This window comes from Sceloporus occidentalis, unplaced genomic scaffold (genome assembly GCF_023333645.1).
Source record: "Sceloporus occidentalis isolate IW3139 unplaced genomic scaffold, rSceOcc1.0.p SCAF_13, whole genome shotgun sequence".
NCBI lineage: Eukaryota > Metazoa > Chordata > Lepidosauria > Squamata > Phrynosomatidae > Sceloporus > Sceloporus occidentalis.
The window spans coordinates 8,160,920-8,174,534 of NW_028316993.1; the positions used below are offsets into that span (position 1 = coordinate 8,160,920).

Below are 13,615 nucleotides of genomic sequence, written 5' to 3' on the forward strand. Positions count from 1 at the left end.
ATCTCTGAGTATTCCTTGCTTAAGAAAACCCTCTGAAATTCATGGGGTTGCCATAAATCGGTAGGTAACTTGAAGGCACACATACACAGAGGAAGGTGAGGAAAGAAAGGATAACCATCAGTTCGCGATGAGACATACGTGAGATAAAAACACTTTTAATTCCCAGTAACAAACAATGTACAAAGCAAACAAGCAAAAGAACAAAAAAATAAGAGTGTCAAACTAATAAATATGGACAGTGCCTCCGGGGTGAGGAGCAAGGGCCAGTATGGGGAACCGGTTGTGTCTCTGAGTGGGTTTGTGTTTTTGTGGTGGCATAACAGGAGAGCAGTTAGTCGTGGAGGTTTTTGTTCACATTTCATGTTCGACAGCAGAAACCACAGCCCTTGTTCTTGCAGCACTTGCAGCAGTAGGTGCAGATGGAAATGTGGCTGCTGTGGCGCTTGGCTCTCCGTAACAAAGCCTGCAGTGGGAAGAGAAAGGGAAAAAATGCCATTATTATTATTATTCTGCTTTCACCCAAATACTGTTCAAAATAGGGGCTATCAGGGGTGCAGCTCTGGGGCGAGGTAGAATTGAGCCCATTTCGCTTTTAAAAAAAAAATCCATCCCATCCATCCCTTTATTTATATCCTGCCTTTCTACCAGGCTGGAATCGAGGAGTTTCCAAAAAGGCATGGAATACTAAAATGCATATAGAGGAAAATTAAAAACGACAAAATTAAGATTAAAAGCGTTTTACACCACATGGATAAGTCTAGAATGTTTAGTCAAAAATCCATGGATGCTCAAGTCCCACTCAGTACAATGGAGGATTAAAATGGTTTAAAATCCCAACATTTAAAATGTCAAAATCAAGCATTGCTTTTTGGAACGCAGATGTTTTGGACTATGCCATGGATCCATGGATAAAGAATCCGTGGATACGGAGGGCCAGCTGTATTGATTTCACCGAAACTTGACATGTATTTCTCTGCAAAATTAATATAGTGCCCACATTAAAAAATAATATGATGGATATATCTGTTTTTAGGAATGCTTCCAGCTACCCAAAAGTGCAGGATTTGGGGGGACATCATGTTTAGTCTACATAAAAGATAAAGCTTTCCTACCCTTAAATAGAGGACATTCCTTATCATGGGACACCTACTAGCATTTTAAGGGACAGATTCTGGCTCTCAAATAAGGGTTTGTCCTTATAATAAAGGACCCCTGACAACCCTAAGTATTATTAAAAGCCAGGATTCATGGCTGTAACCTCTGGAACACTAAATAAAAGCACTATAACCAAAGTGATACACATTTTGCAACACTGCCCTCTTGCCTTCACACTGGATTAATACAAGCAACAACTGAAATTTGGGGCTCACCTGCTGCAATCCAGAGGTTTCTGCCAAAGGTTCTGTCAAGCTGGCCACATCTTTCTGGACTTCTGTCTGCAAAGAGAAAGGGAGAAAGATGCCCATTTATATACGTATTAAAAACATTCACAGGAAGGAAAAGATCCAGTTCATTTTCACTATCCTACCATTTATATGGATAAGTCTAGAATGTTTAGTCAAAAATCCATGGATGCCCATTTATATACGTATTAAAAACATTCACAGGAAGGAAAAGATCCAGTTCATTTTCACTATCCTACCAAACCACTTTACTTTCTCCTTGGACATGGGAGACTCTGGTTTGTTTTATTTGGACCTTTGAAGCAGGGGTAGGGGACTATGATGACCATTGGGCCAAATTTTCTGCCCCTGGGCAATTCCAGGGGCCATGTGCATTTTTCAATATTGTCAAAAGACCCCCAAACCTGGAAGTCCAATTCTGGCTTTGAAAAATAGATATCGGCTGGTGCTGAACAATGCAACACCACTATTCCTTTTGCTCCCCAGTAAACTATTTAAAAGGTGAATTGCTGCTCCTGGATGTCTCTGGAAGAAGAAATTCACACTCTTGTTTGCTCCAAAGAAGGGATACCTGGAGAATTTAAGGGCGCAAAAACAGCCTTGGAGGGAGGGCCACATGCTGCTATTAGCAATAGCAATAGCATTTACAGTTCTATACTACTTCACAGTGAACTACATAAGCACTCTGGTTTACAACATGTAAGCCAATTGCCTCCAACAAGGTGGTTACTCATTTAACCGACCTAGGAAAGGATGGAAGTCAACCTTGGGAGTCCTGGGATCGAATTCACAACCTTGTGGCTGCATTGCTGACATTTAACCACTGTGCCACCAGGGCTATTGGGGCAATGACGGTGAGGGATTTAGGGCATTTTGAGGCCCTCTCAAAATATGAATTCCCTCTCACCCCCCATGAAATGTTACTTCAATCCTTGCATTTCATGCCCTGCAGTAATTTAAAACTTCAGCCAAGCATTTAGAAACACAGTTCGTGATCCAAAGAAAAGGAGCAGGCAAAGCGTCCAAGGAAATGGAAACGCGGCATGAACAATGTTCAGTGTCTTACTCTCTGCGATGCTAGAAATTTGGGGACTGGATGAAAACTGCATTGGGCAGGACAGAGTTCTCCTATGGGGTGGGGACAAGGCCCTCATTTTGTCCCCCGTAGCTACACCCCTGTTAGAGGCAAAGGACACGATGACATTCTCCCCTCATTCCAAGTATAGAAGAGAACAGGGCTGGCAGTTCCATTTAACTCCAGCACTGGTGACACGACAGTGTCTTTCATTTCACCTGACAGCAGCAAGCTATTTGTAGGACCGCAAGCTAGATCCAGAACATGCTGTATATTTCTCCCGTGGAGGCAGAGGGTCGCCTAAATACCCTAAAGTCCTGACAGATTTCAGAAGCTAAGCAGGTTCAGCCCTGGTTAGTACTTCGATGGGAGACCATCAACAAATATCAGGTGCTGTAGGCTATATTTCAGTGGAAGGAACTGGCGAAAACACCTCTGAGTATTATTTGGCTAAGAAACCCCTATGAAATTTGTGGGATCGCCATCAGTTGACAGCCATGCACATGCACAAGATTCTGATGTGGTTTTGCAGACAGCAAGGAATCTAAAATCATTCCTATTTAGAACTCTTGTATTTGCTGCGTTCGCACTCCGTTTGTCACTTTGTTTGCCCCTTTCCTTTGGGTGCCTACACTGCATTTCTAAATGCTCAACTGACATTTTAGTTATTGCAATACAAGAAATTTTGGGGCCAAAGAATATTTGGGAGGATAGAAAATTATTTATTTAGAAGAGCTATGCCCTCTTTTTTCCCTCTTTTCCATAGCTACATCCATATAGGTGGCACCAAGCTTTTGGGAAGGAAAGTTGTAATCATGGGCAACATTCTGCTATTGACATATGGAGGCATATGATGTGGGGTTTTTTGTGTGTGGACAATGCACAATAATCATATCCAGCTGACAATTATGGAAACAGGATTCTGCATGCAGAGCCATGGAGCATTTGGTTGTTCAGAGTGTGCAAGTGCACAATGGTTATGCATTGCTCAGTGCATGACGTTACATGATGAAAACCATAAGCTTTGACTTCCAATGTGCATTCATTGCACTATGTTGCTATCCATTATAGTGTTTGCATAAGAGAAGTGGAACACAATTCCACTCATGGTTATTGATGCTAAACAGAACTGATACAGGATCTCAGGTCATATGGCCTAATATGTACTCCCTAATTTAGTCTGTTGCCTTCAAGTGGCATGGAAGACATTGCCCTCTTGTCAGCAATGAAGACAAGTTCGTCTGTCAGCCCAGTAAATCTTTATACAATGAAAGAAAAAGCAACCCCATCTTGTCCTTTGCCCCTACCAGCGAAGTGTTTTGGATCACACCTGATCATACACAGGCAACTACATCTAATACGGTTGTGTCCGCTGGACAATGAAGAAAGCTGACTGCAGGGAAATCAACACATTTGGGATGTGGTGCTGGAGAAGAGATCTACAGATACTATGGACTGCTAAAAGGATGCATGGATCTTACAGCAGATCAAGCCTAGAAGTGAAGATGCAACTAAACTGAAGCTGTCATACTTTGCAAGTAAAGTGAAGTAAAAGCGAAGCGAACTAAAAAAATAAAATGAAGTAGAAGTATTATTCTACCTGAATTTTGAAGGCATAACGATTTTGTACAGCAGCGCAGAGGAGAATGAAGACAATGCAAACCAGTTGTGCTTTCATCTTCCTTTCTTGTGATGGAAACAGTTCCTTTTCCTTAAGTCTGTCTTCTTTCTCTCTTTCAGTCCCGCTCTCACTCTCTCTTTCTCTGGGACAGGCAAAGGTAGTGCTGTACCTGAACAAACAAGTGAAACGCCTTTATAGACCAGAGAGGTCCTCCCCATGTTCACATCAGCCAGTCAGGTCTGTTCCAAGGAAGAACACGTTTGGAAAGAGATAAGCCCTGAGCAAACAGATTGATCGGTTTATCACATTTGATCCAGAAAAAAGGGCCAAATTTCCCAACTGAAGTAACTTGAGGTTGCCCTGTGTGACACTTTGCATCCTCACTTACACCAACATATGTAAGAGAACCCAGTGTATCGGGTCTCTGGTTCAGATGCAGGGTTAAGGTTTGCGCACTTCTGTACACAATGCATTTTCTTTAGCTTTTAAAAATCTTTCATCATTCCTGGGGTTTCCCCAACCGTTGCAGAATGTTTACTGTAATTTACTAATCTGAGCCCCCCTCCGACAAAAGGAATAATAGTAAAAATAAAGAAACAATACTGATGATGAAGTAAAAATCCCTGCACTTTTTGCAACATTTCTCCTTGCCAGTAAAAGCAGATGACATTTCACAGATTTGGAGAAAAACATGGACACGCTAGGAGAGAGAAAAAGGAAAAGCACCATTCCTGGCAAAGGTTTGAAAAGGATAGTCCCATTAGAAGCTTCACAGGTTATAGAGCTGGCAAGACGGTTATGAATAAGCAATTCGAGAGATGGATTTAACGCTAAGCCTGGAAAAATTACTTTCGGGGACTACAACACTCACTATTCCACGGCTAGCATGACCAACATGTTGGCTAAGGGATTCCAGGATCTGTAGTCCAAAAACCTTTGCAAGCTTTGGTTTGAAGCATACAAGAGACTTTAATTTAAATTGATCTCTGCTCAGGAACTGGTGTGAATGTGCAGCTGTAGTATTGCATGGATTGGATGGAGCAACACATTAATAAATGCGGATCCATTTATTGAGAGATAGATTAAATTATCAATTGGGCCATAAGTTTTTGGAGATTTCTTTTATATAATAAAAAAAACACTAACAACATTTGTTTTTCAAAATAACTTTGTACCATGGAAAAGGCTGATTTTGATGTAGCCATACTGAAATTTGTGTGACTAAGGGCCCATACAGACAGGCTAAAATAATGCTGCTTTGGGTCACTTTGGAGGTATGCTGTTTAAATGATGCATGATGCATACTAAGAATCCAAAAGCCACACCAAAGGCACACTCCGGTCCTAAGCCTTTGGACTCTTAGGATGCATGCATCATTTAAACAGCATACCTCCAAAGTGACCCAAAGCAGCTTTATTTTGGCCTGTTTGTTCAGGCCCTAAAATGAATCATGAATTCCAGCGGTCCCCTTGATTTTGGCTGGTCCTTGGTAACACTCAGTGTTAGTCCCTGCTATGTACAGTAGGCTCAACAAATTGAATGGGGCTTGGTAGTAAATGCATTAACCCCCTTGGGTTCGGTAAGTGTATTCAAGCTAGGAGTAATAATAAGTACATGTTTGTATGTGCCTTTGTGGTACATAAGGGAGAGATAGCCTGGTGGTTTGAGCGCTGGACTCTGCGGATCAGGGTTCGAGTCCCCACTTGGCCATGGAAATCTAAGCAACGAAACAAGCTGCTGTTTGTGAAGATAGGATGAAACTTGCATTGCCAGGGACATGGTGGGTCAGAAAATTATGGACCTTCCTAATTTGTTGTGTATGTGTGTGTATGTATTTAATATATATATATATGAGGGGTTTTTTTCCTTTAAAAAAATGAGGGCATGCCTGTAGATACTATTTATGAATTCTTGTAGTTCTGCTTACCTCTGACATAATCATTTTTGCAAGCCTGTGTAAAATGTGCAATGCTTGCACAGCAGTGATGATGAAGATGAAGATGTATTGCTTGTTGTCTCCTGAAAGACTCAGTTCATAGGCGATGAATCTTGTTGATTCTTTGAAAATGAGCTTTAAATTAAGGAATGGGATCTAATCTGAGGTTAACCGCTCTTAGAAAGCTTGCATCTATGCTAGAAAATGTAGATCAAACTAGGTCACCATTAATTTATTATATGAACACAAGTTTGTTGATACATTTTTATTTTGCTATAGGCCTGCATGCTTTAATTATCAGATCTGAATGTACTCACTGGCATTTTAATAACTATATGAATATTTGCAAAAGTACTGATTTAATTAGAATTTCAAAACAAAATATCGATATGAGCTGAACTATTGTGACATTACGGTTTTCTAAGAACAGAGAAGAATAGATGGCAACTCCTCCATATTTCTGATAGATTTATAACTGATTTTTAAATAGTTTAAAATAAAAAGGGGAGATAATTGATATAATAATAAAATAATGTAAAATCAGTATGTAGAGAGATCTTGCAGCACCTTTGAGACTCACTGAAAGAAAGAAATTGGCAGCATGAGCTTTTATAGGCTTCAATCTACTTCCTCAGATGTATATAGATGCATTGATTTCTGGCTGTTATCAGCTCTGAATACAAAATGTCTAGAGTATTTTATTTAAGGAGGCTTCATATACCAAAATAAAAAGATTACCAACCCTTGCAAAATTATTTAACAGTCTGCTTCCTCAGATGCATATAGATGCATTTATTTCTGGCTAGGAGTATTTTATTTAAGGAGGCTTAATACCCAAATAAAAAGATTAGCAACCATTGCAAAAGTATTTAGCAGTCCCATTTTCTGAATTGAATAATATGGTGTTTTATTTTCTTCAAGGGGAAAAAACCCCTCTAGTCTTCTATCTCCCTGGAAAGCAGAAATGTAGATAATTTTGGTTTCTAATCTGATATACATTAGGAAAATTGTTCCTTTCCATAATTTAAAAAAGGCCACACCGATTGGTACTCTTTGGCATCTTTTAAATGTATTTTTATTTTATTTTTTCGTTGTTGAACGTAGTGAAAAACCTTGTTGACTTTCTTCCCGCGTCCAAAGTATCGGGACTTGCCGCGAACAAGTTGCTTGCTTCCGAACTCTGTTCGACGGAGCAAAGCTGATAACGCCGACATGCTCTTGTACAATGATAAAAACGTTAAAGCATAATCAATTCTTCCCATCTCTGGGAGAAAATGGGAGGCGAAGTATCCATTCCAGGTGACATATATCTCCAAATGTGCTTTTAAAACCAGCAAAGAAACCTATATTTCTTAAAAACCCATTTATAAATGCAAACTAAAGAATATTGATTTAAAAAATAAGCCACTTACAGTACAATCCTCAGGTTTGGAAGCAATGCAGTAAGTAATTTAGTTAATTATTTGGGAAGGTAAGCAAAGCATTAAAAGTTCCCTTTATTGATGCAAATGAAATAATACTGACAGTAGCAATATTACAGGTTGAATCTCCCTTATCTGAAATGCTTGGGATCAGAAGTGTTTTGGATTTGGGATTTTTCCCCATTAGGTATCTTAGGAATGGGACCCAAGTCTAAACAAGAAATTCATTTATGTTTAATACACTCCTCAACAGTCTGAAGATAATTTTATATACAATATTTTTAAATAATTTTGTGTATGAGATAAAGTTTATGTACATTGAACCACCAGATAATGGCAAAGGTGACATTATCACAGCCACCCATGTGAACCATTTTGGAATTCTAGACAAGGGAGACCCAACCTGTCGCAGTATTAGTTTCTCCCTGTATAACAGGTGATCTTTATGAAAATCTGTATTTATCTGGTACTGAAAAGAAATTTCCAAGCTCAGAATTCTTTTAAGTATATGTCTTTTGCACTAGGCTTCATTGGTCTCAAGTATCCAATAAAAAAATAAAGCCACACACAAAACACACAAAAGTTCATAAACCCAAGTTCATAAACCTTTGTTTTAGATAACTATCGTTCTTGCGGTATTTCTGTATTCATGCATGTTCCTTGAATTTCACCTTCTTGTCTTTCTGAGAGATTCTAAACAAGTCTTTAAAAATTCCTATCAGTTTACTCACTGAACGGAAACATCTTTAGTGAATTTCCCCCCACAAAGATAACAGAACAGATGATGCTAATGATATTTTAATTTGGAAGACCGCATTCTACCTATCAACATATCAAGCAATGAAAATGGTAATCAAATCCAGAACCAATGTATGGATTCTAAATAACCCAAGAATATGTCCAGTTATGATTTATTAATTTGTTATATATTTTGACCCAGCCAAGGTCTAACTTAATGGTTTGAGATCTCAGAGGATTTTTTTTTAAAGTTAAACTTAAATATTTTAGCCTTTATGTTTCTGTTAGTTCATTTTGTAGAAGCTGCCTTGGATGAGACATAATAGAAAGGCAGGATACAATCCTTTCGAAGGGACTGAAATCCACCCCAAATTATTCACTTTGAAATGCAACCGATTTCAAAAGGAGAGAGCGTCCAATGTTCAATGGTGGCTGATTGATCCCAAGAAAGCAAAGCAATGAATCCTCACTGGGCTTTTGGTATGAACTTTAAAAAGGACTATTCAAGCTGCTGAACCTATTTGGGGAGACAGGGTTCAGCACTTTGTATCACTCCTTTAAAAGTTTGAACCAAAACCCAGGGATTCTTTCCTCCTGGATTCAATCATTCATGGTTTGAAAATGTTCCAGAAAAAAATTGCAGAAAGCAACGCTTGATTCTGCAGTTTTGTATAAGGGATACCATTTTAATATGATCGAGCATCCATGGATTTTGGTATGAGTGGATGGAACCAAATTCCAATGGATACAAAGGGTCCACTGTATTTAAAGGTATTTGTATGTGTGGTCCTTCGCAGAGTAGAACAGGTTGTGACTTGTATCTCTGAATGATTCAGGCCTTGCCTCCTTCCCAGGAAACTTCAGCTCACCATATTTCATTCCTCTTCCTTCCTAATCTTCTCCCAAGCCCAATAAATGTTTCTGATGGATATGGTCAAGTCTTGTTGCATAATTTTGGCCCATCTGCCGCCTCCTCGGGGTGTTCTGCCAATCTAAGGATCCTCCAAGGTTTGCTTAAGGACAATTTCTTCTTGGCTACCTGGAGGTCCGTGCTTGAAGATGTTTATAGTTTGGAACAACGGAGTCCAGATCTTGGGGAAATTCCGTTTAGGGAGATTATTGGCTGGTTGCTGTATTCTAGGAGTCGTAATTCCCCCAAAGGAACTTTCCCAAGTTCAGTAGTGGACAACGCAACATGTGATGTGTTTGTGTGCATGTGTGTGTTACGGGAAAACCTCCTCCTCGGCCCAGTCCTCTGAGTTCAGTGACAGATAATCCCTTTCCAGGCAGAACACGGGGCTGCTACCTTGAATTAGCAGAGGGATGCCATCCTCTTGAGAGATATGTTTGCTCAGATCCCAGAACTGATGGTTTGTTTGCCCTTTTGCTTGCATCCCTGATGGGCTTTGGCCAGGCTCCAGCCAGCCTGGCTCCTCTTGGTCGGCCAAGTGCAGACCCAAAGGCGCCAGGCAGCACACCTTCCTTTCCCTGTACTCTGCCCAGGACTGGTGGCCTTGGCAGGATTCGTTCCAAGAAGTCCTCTGCATTGGCAACAAGGAAGATGGCTACAGTTGGAGACCCCAGGTGATACCCGAGAGGGGACAACAGAATATAATTCTGTTTTTTAAAAAATAACCTCTTCTGTACACCATCCTTGAAATGCTGGGAAATTTAAATGTAATTAATATGTACCCTTTATAGATCCTATATGATCTTGTAAGCTAAGCAGGCCAACTCTAGAGAGTACATCGATGGGAAGCCACCAACAAAGAGGCCGAATAGACCAGTGTTATACACTGGCCTTGAGGCAGAGTGGGGGCTTGGTGTCTGCACAATGCATGCCCCGATGCTGCCCTGATGCCACCGTCATGCTATGCGCCTGACCGCAAGGTGGGCAGCATCACAGTACTCCTTTGGCACTGCGTCCAGATGATGCAGCGCCAAAAGGAGTGCCGGAAAGTGCTGCAACAGTGGCAAAGGCGCCTTTTTCCCTGGTGCAAAAAGGAGTGGCATTTTGTGGTTCCTTTTACTTCAAGGAAAGGCCAAATTAGGGTCACAGTGTGTTGTTGCCGCAGGTCCGATCTGTATAGGAAACTGGCAGCACAGAGCCGCCCCTTAGGGACCATCTATTGAGCTCCAAAATTCAGGTGCTGTAGGCTATACTTCAGAAGAAGGAACAAGCAAAACCACCCTTACAGTATCCCTTACTGAAGAAAACCCTATTAAATTCTTGTGGCCACCATAAGTCAACAGATGACTTGAAAGCAGATACACATACATATACCAGGGGAGCAGTTAAATCTCTGGAGGCTTTGGTCTTTACCTCCCAGCAGCCCCAGACCAGCATTTTATACAAACCTTCAGTTGAACATTTAGAAATACAATTTGAGAATCCAGTGTGAAAAGGGGCAGGCAAAATTACCAAGGAATTCGATCGCACCAAATACAGGCGTTTCAGGTGAAAAGAATGTTCAATTGCTCTTTTTCAGCAGTGCTAGAAATTTGGGGACTGAAGGAACATTTAATTGGGGGAGGGAGGATTCTTATTTGGCAGGGCAATGCTCTCTCATTTTGGACACACACACCCCATAGCCCCAACCTATTGTCTGATAAAAATAAACCCCACATAAATAGGATTTTAGCTACTCTTGTAATTTCTCACAGCACCCAAGTGGCACTGCATCTGGGCACTGTAGGAAATTAAGAACAGATGCATAACATGGCAATTTTATCCAACTGTCACAGTTGTGGGGTGGCACTCAGGACATCTGTGAACTTGATAGCGACATCGCCTAACATAAGCCTGGACAGCTCTGGAGGATCAGAGCGCCAAACCTATGACGTTTTGGATCCCTCCAGATCATTCTGCTATTTCTGCACAACCAGAAGTCATTTGCCAGTCATCACCTGGTTTCTACTTTTGATGAGTTTTTTGTTCTTTTGGGAAAGGCTTTCTCAAACCGAAAGCCTGACCTTGGGCAAGTCACATTCTCTCAACCACAGGGTATGGCAAATGCAAACCTCTTCTGAACACTTGCCAAGAAATAGGAAACCCTGATAGGTTTGCTTTGGGGCTCTCCAGAAGTTGGAAATAACTTGAATGCACACAACTCCACAATGCAAAAATAAAAAAACAAAACAGGACAGGTTGGCCAAGGGACTGCAGGAATTCCACCCCAGTATTTATATACAAAGCTTTTCTGCACATCACAATTGTATCATATCTTTAACCACATGGCAACATCTCCTTTTGTAGTGTGTAGTCTGAGGAGTAACCAGACTTCTCCATCTGCAAACGCTAAAAATCCCTACCTAACCCACAAATCTCAGGATTCCACTGCATGTTGCCATCATGGCATTACAACAGAATCATAGCATTGTAACTATGTAATGTGAAAGGGTGAGCCAGCATGGTGTAGTTATTGGTTTGAGTGCTGGACTGCAACTTTGGAGACTATGGTTTGATCCCCTGCTCAGCTATGAAACCAAGTGACACTCTCTCAGCCTAAGGGGAAGGCAATGGCAAACCTCCTTGGAATAGGTCTTGCTAAGAAAACCTTGTGATAGGGTTGCCCTAAGTTGGAAATGACTTCAAGGCTCACAACAATATGAAAGGGGCCCCAGAGACCACGGTGCTGTTAATGGGAGCTAACACTGGCAACCATAACTACCTTTCTCTTTGCATGACCTTTTTAGCTCTTTCTCTAATGATTGGATCCTAAATGTTAGCTGATGCCCCTTTCTAACCATTTGTGGGCAAAGCCATACATGCCATTGACAATAAGAACAAAAATATTTGTGTAAGAAAAACGTATGGAAGTTGCAAAATGATCCGAAAGGCTCAGCATTCACAGAATTCGGCGAAACGGCTTGCGTCCACGTTGGCTTCAGCTTCTGTCCTTTTTAGATGACAAAAGATAGGTTGAACATTAAAGACATCATTCATCTGGGGGGACAAAAAAAGAAGCTCACTGTCCCCTTGAGACTCTCTCCTCTCCTGAGAGACCTCGGCCCCCAGATGTTTGCCAAAAGCCAGGTCAAGGGATGCCACTGTGTGATGCTCCAACAGCAAACAAGGCAGAGAAGGTTGCAACATAACCCTCTTTGCCCTCTTCCTCTGTGTGTGTCTCTCTTCCCACCACCCCTCCTCCCAAATCTGGGGCACAGACAGTGACAGCCAACATCACAGATTACGGATGGCGCCGGGCACAGCAATGGACAGGCGACAGGCAGGCGAGCCAAGCTGCTTGCGAGTTCCATCATTCCTCCGGGCACCCTGTCCTTCTGTGCCCTTCGCTGGGCAGAGGGATGTCAGTCCATTTGTTTTCAAAGGAGCTCAAGGACATTGCTACTACTAGTTTGCAGAGGTGAGCATCCAAGAAAGAGGAGGTGCAAAGGAGGGCAGATCAGTGTGCAGAGGGATTGGAGGCAAATGAGATTTCACACCCACCCCTAGTTTTGAAGGGTGCCATTTGATCAGAGGGATTTCATTTATAAAAGCAAGTTCAGGGAAGCCCTTGTATATCCAAGACACTTCCATGCAAGTGGCAACAGAAAATGCATTAAAAAGGCTATGTACTGTCACTAACATACTCCCCAGCTCTCTTGATTTGGCAGTCTGTCCTTTATCATCTCACATTTTCAGCTTTAGTGTCCCATTTTCTCTCTCTGCTTCTTCTTCCTTTCCCCCTTTTTCCTCAGTTTACTTCCATTGCTGCAAACTGAGTTCAAGGCGCAGCAGCAGCAGGGCAGAATCTTGCCCTTCCCAGTAGTCTCAGGCAAAAGCAAACTGCTGCAATCTCATCGGTTGGGTGTTCATCCTCATTACTAACTTTTGCCACCTTGATCACACTCTGCGGTTGCTTGGCCTTGTGTCCTACTTGTAATTTTGGAAGTTATGGACTAGGTGAGTACTGCATTTTACCTGTATTGATCAGAACTTACTACTATGAGTAAATTTCTTCATAAACAGGATGGGAAGAACCTGCGTTGTTGCTGTTTTTCAAAAGGAATCAAATGCAACAGAATATTAAAGAGAAGCTGTCGAAGCACAAATGATTTGATACACTGTTATTTCTGTGCAATTTTTCTCCTTTTATATATAAACAGAATTATTTCCTACTTTCCAACAATCAAACTCTGCAAGCCAACTCATTAATTTTCTTATATATATATGTATATATATTTATATATACCATTTGCTTTTTCCCTTGATTTAACCTTTCCCTCCTCGTCCTTACATTCAAAAGGGTTGGAGCAGGACTGAACAGTACAAATATCGCTACAAATCCAGCTGCAATCATGGATTATGCTTTTTTTTGTTGGGGGCTGGTATATATAGATATTTTTTTAAAAATCAAACCTAAGGTACTGGCTATTACAATAATATTATTTGTCATTTTATCATTTTTCTTTTCTTAA

The 13,615-nt window shown here is 41.1% G+C and overlaps 1 long non-coding RNA gene across 1 annotated transcript; it reads right to left on the bottom strand.

The window, feature by feature from the left end:
• Nucleotides 1–139: 139 nt before the first annotated feature.
• LOC149304817 (uncharacterized) lies at nt 140–6,203 on the bottom strand. The gene is made up of 4 exons (XR_016271853.1): nt 6,027–6,203; nt 4,079–4,268; nt 1,371–1,436; nt 140–463 (listed from the first exon to the last, which is right to left on the bottom strand). It is a non-coding gene; the product is annotated as an uncharacterized LOC149304817 (long non-coding RNA).
• Between the last annotated feature and the right edge of the window lie 7,412 nt (nt 6,204–13,615).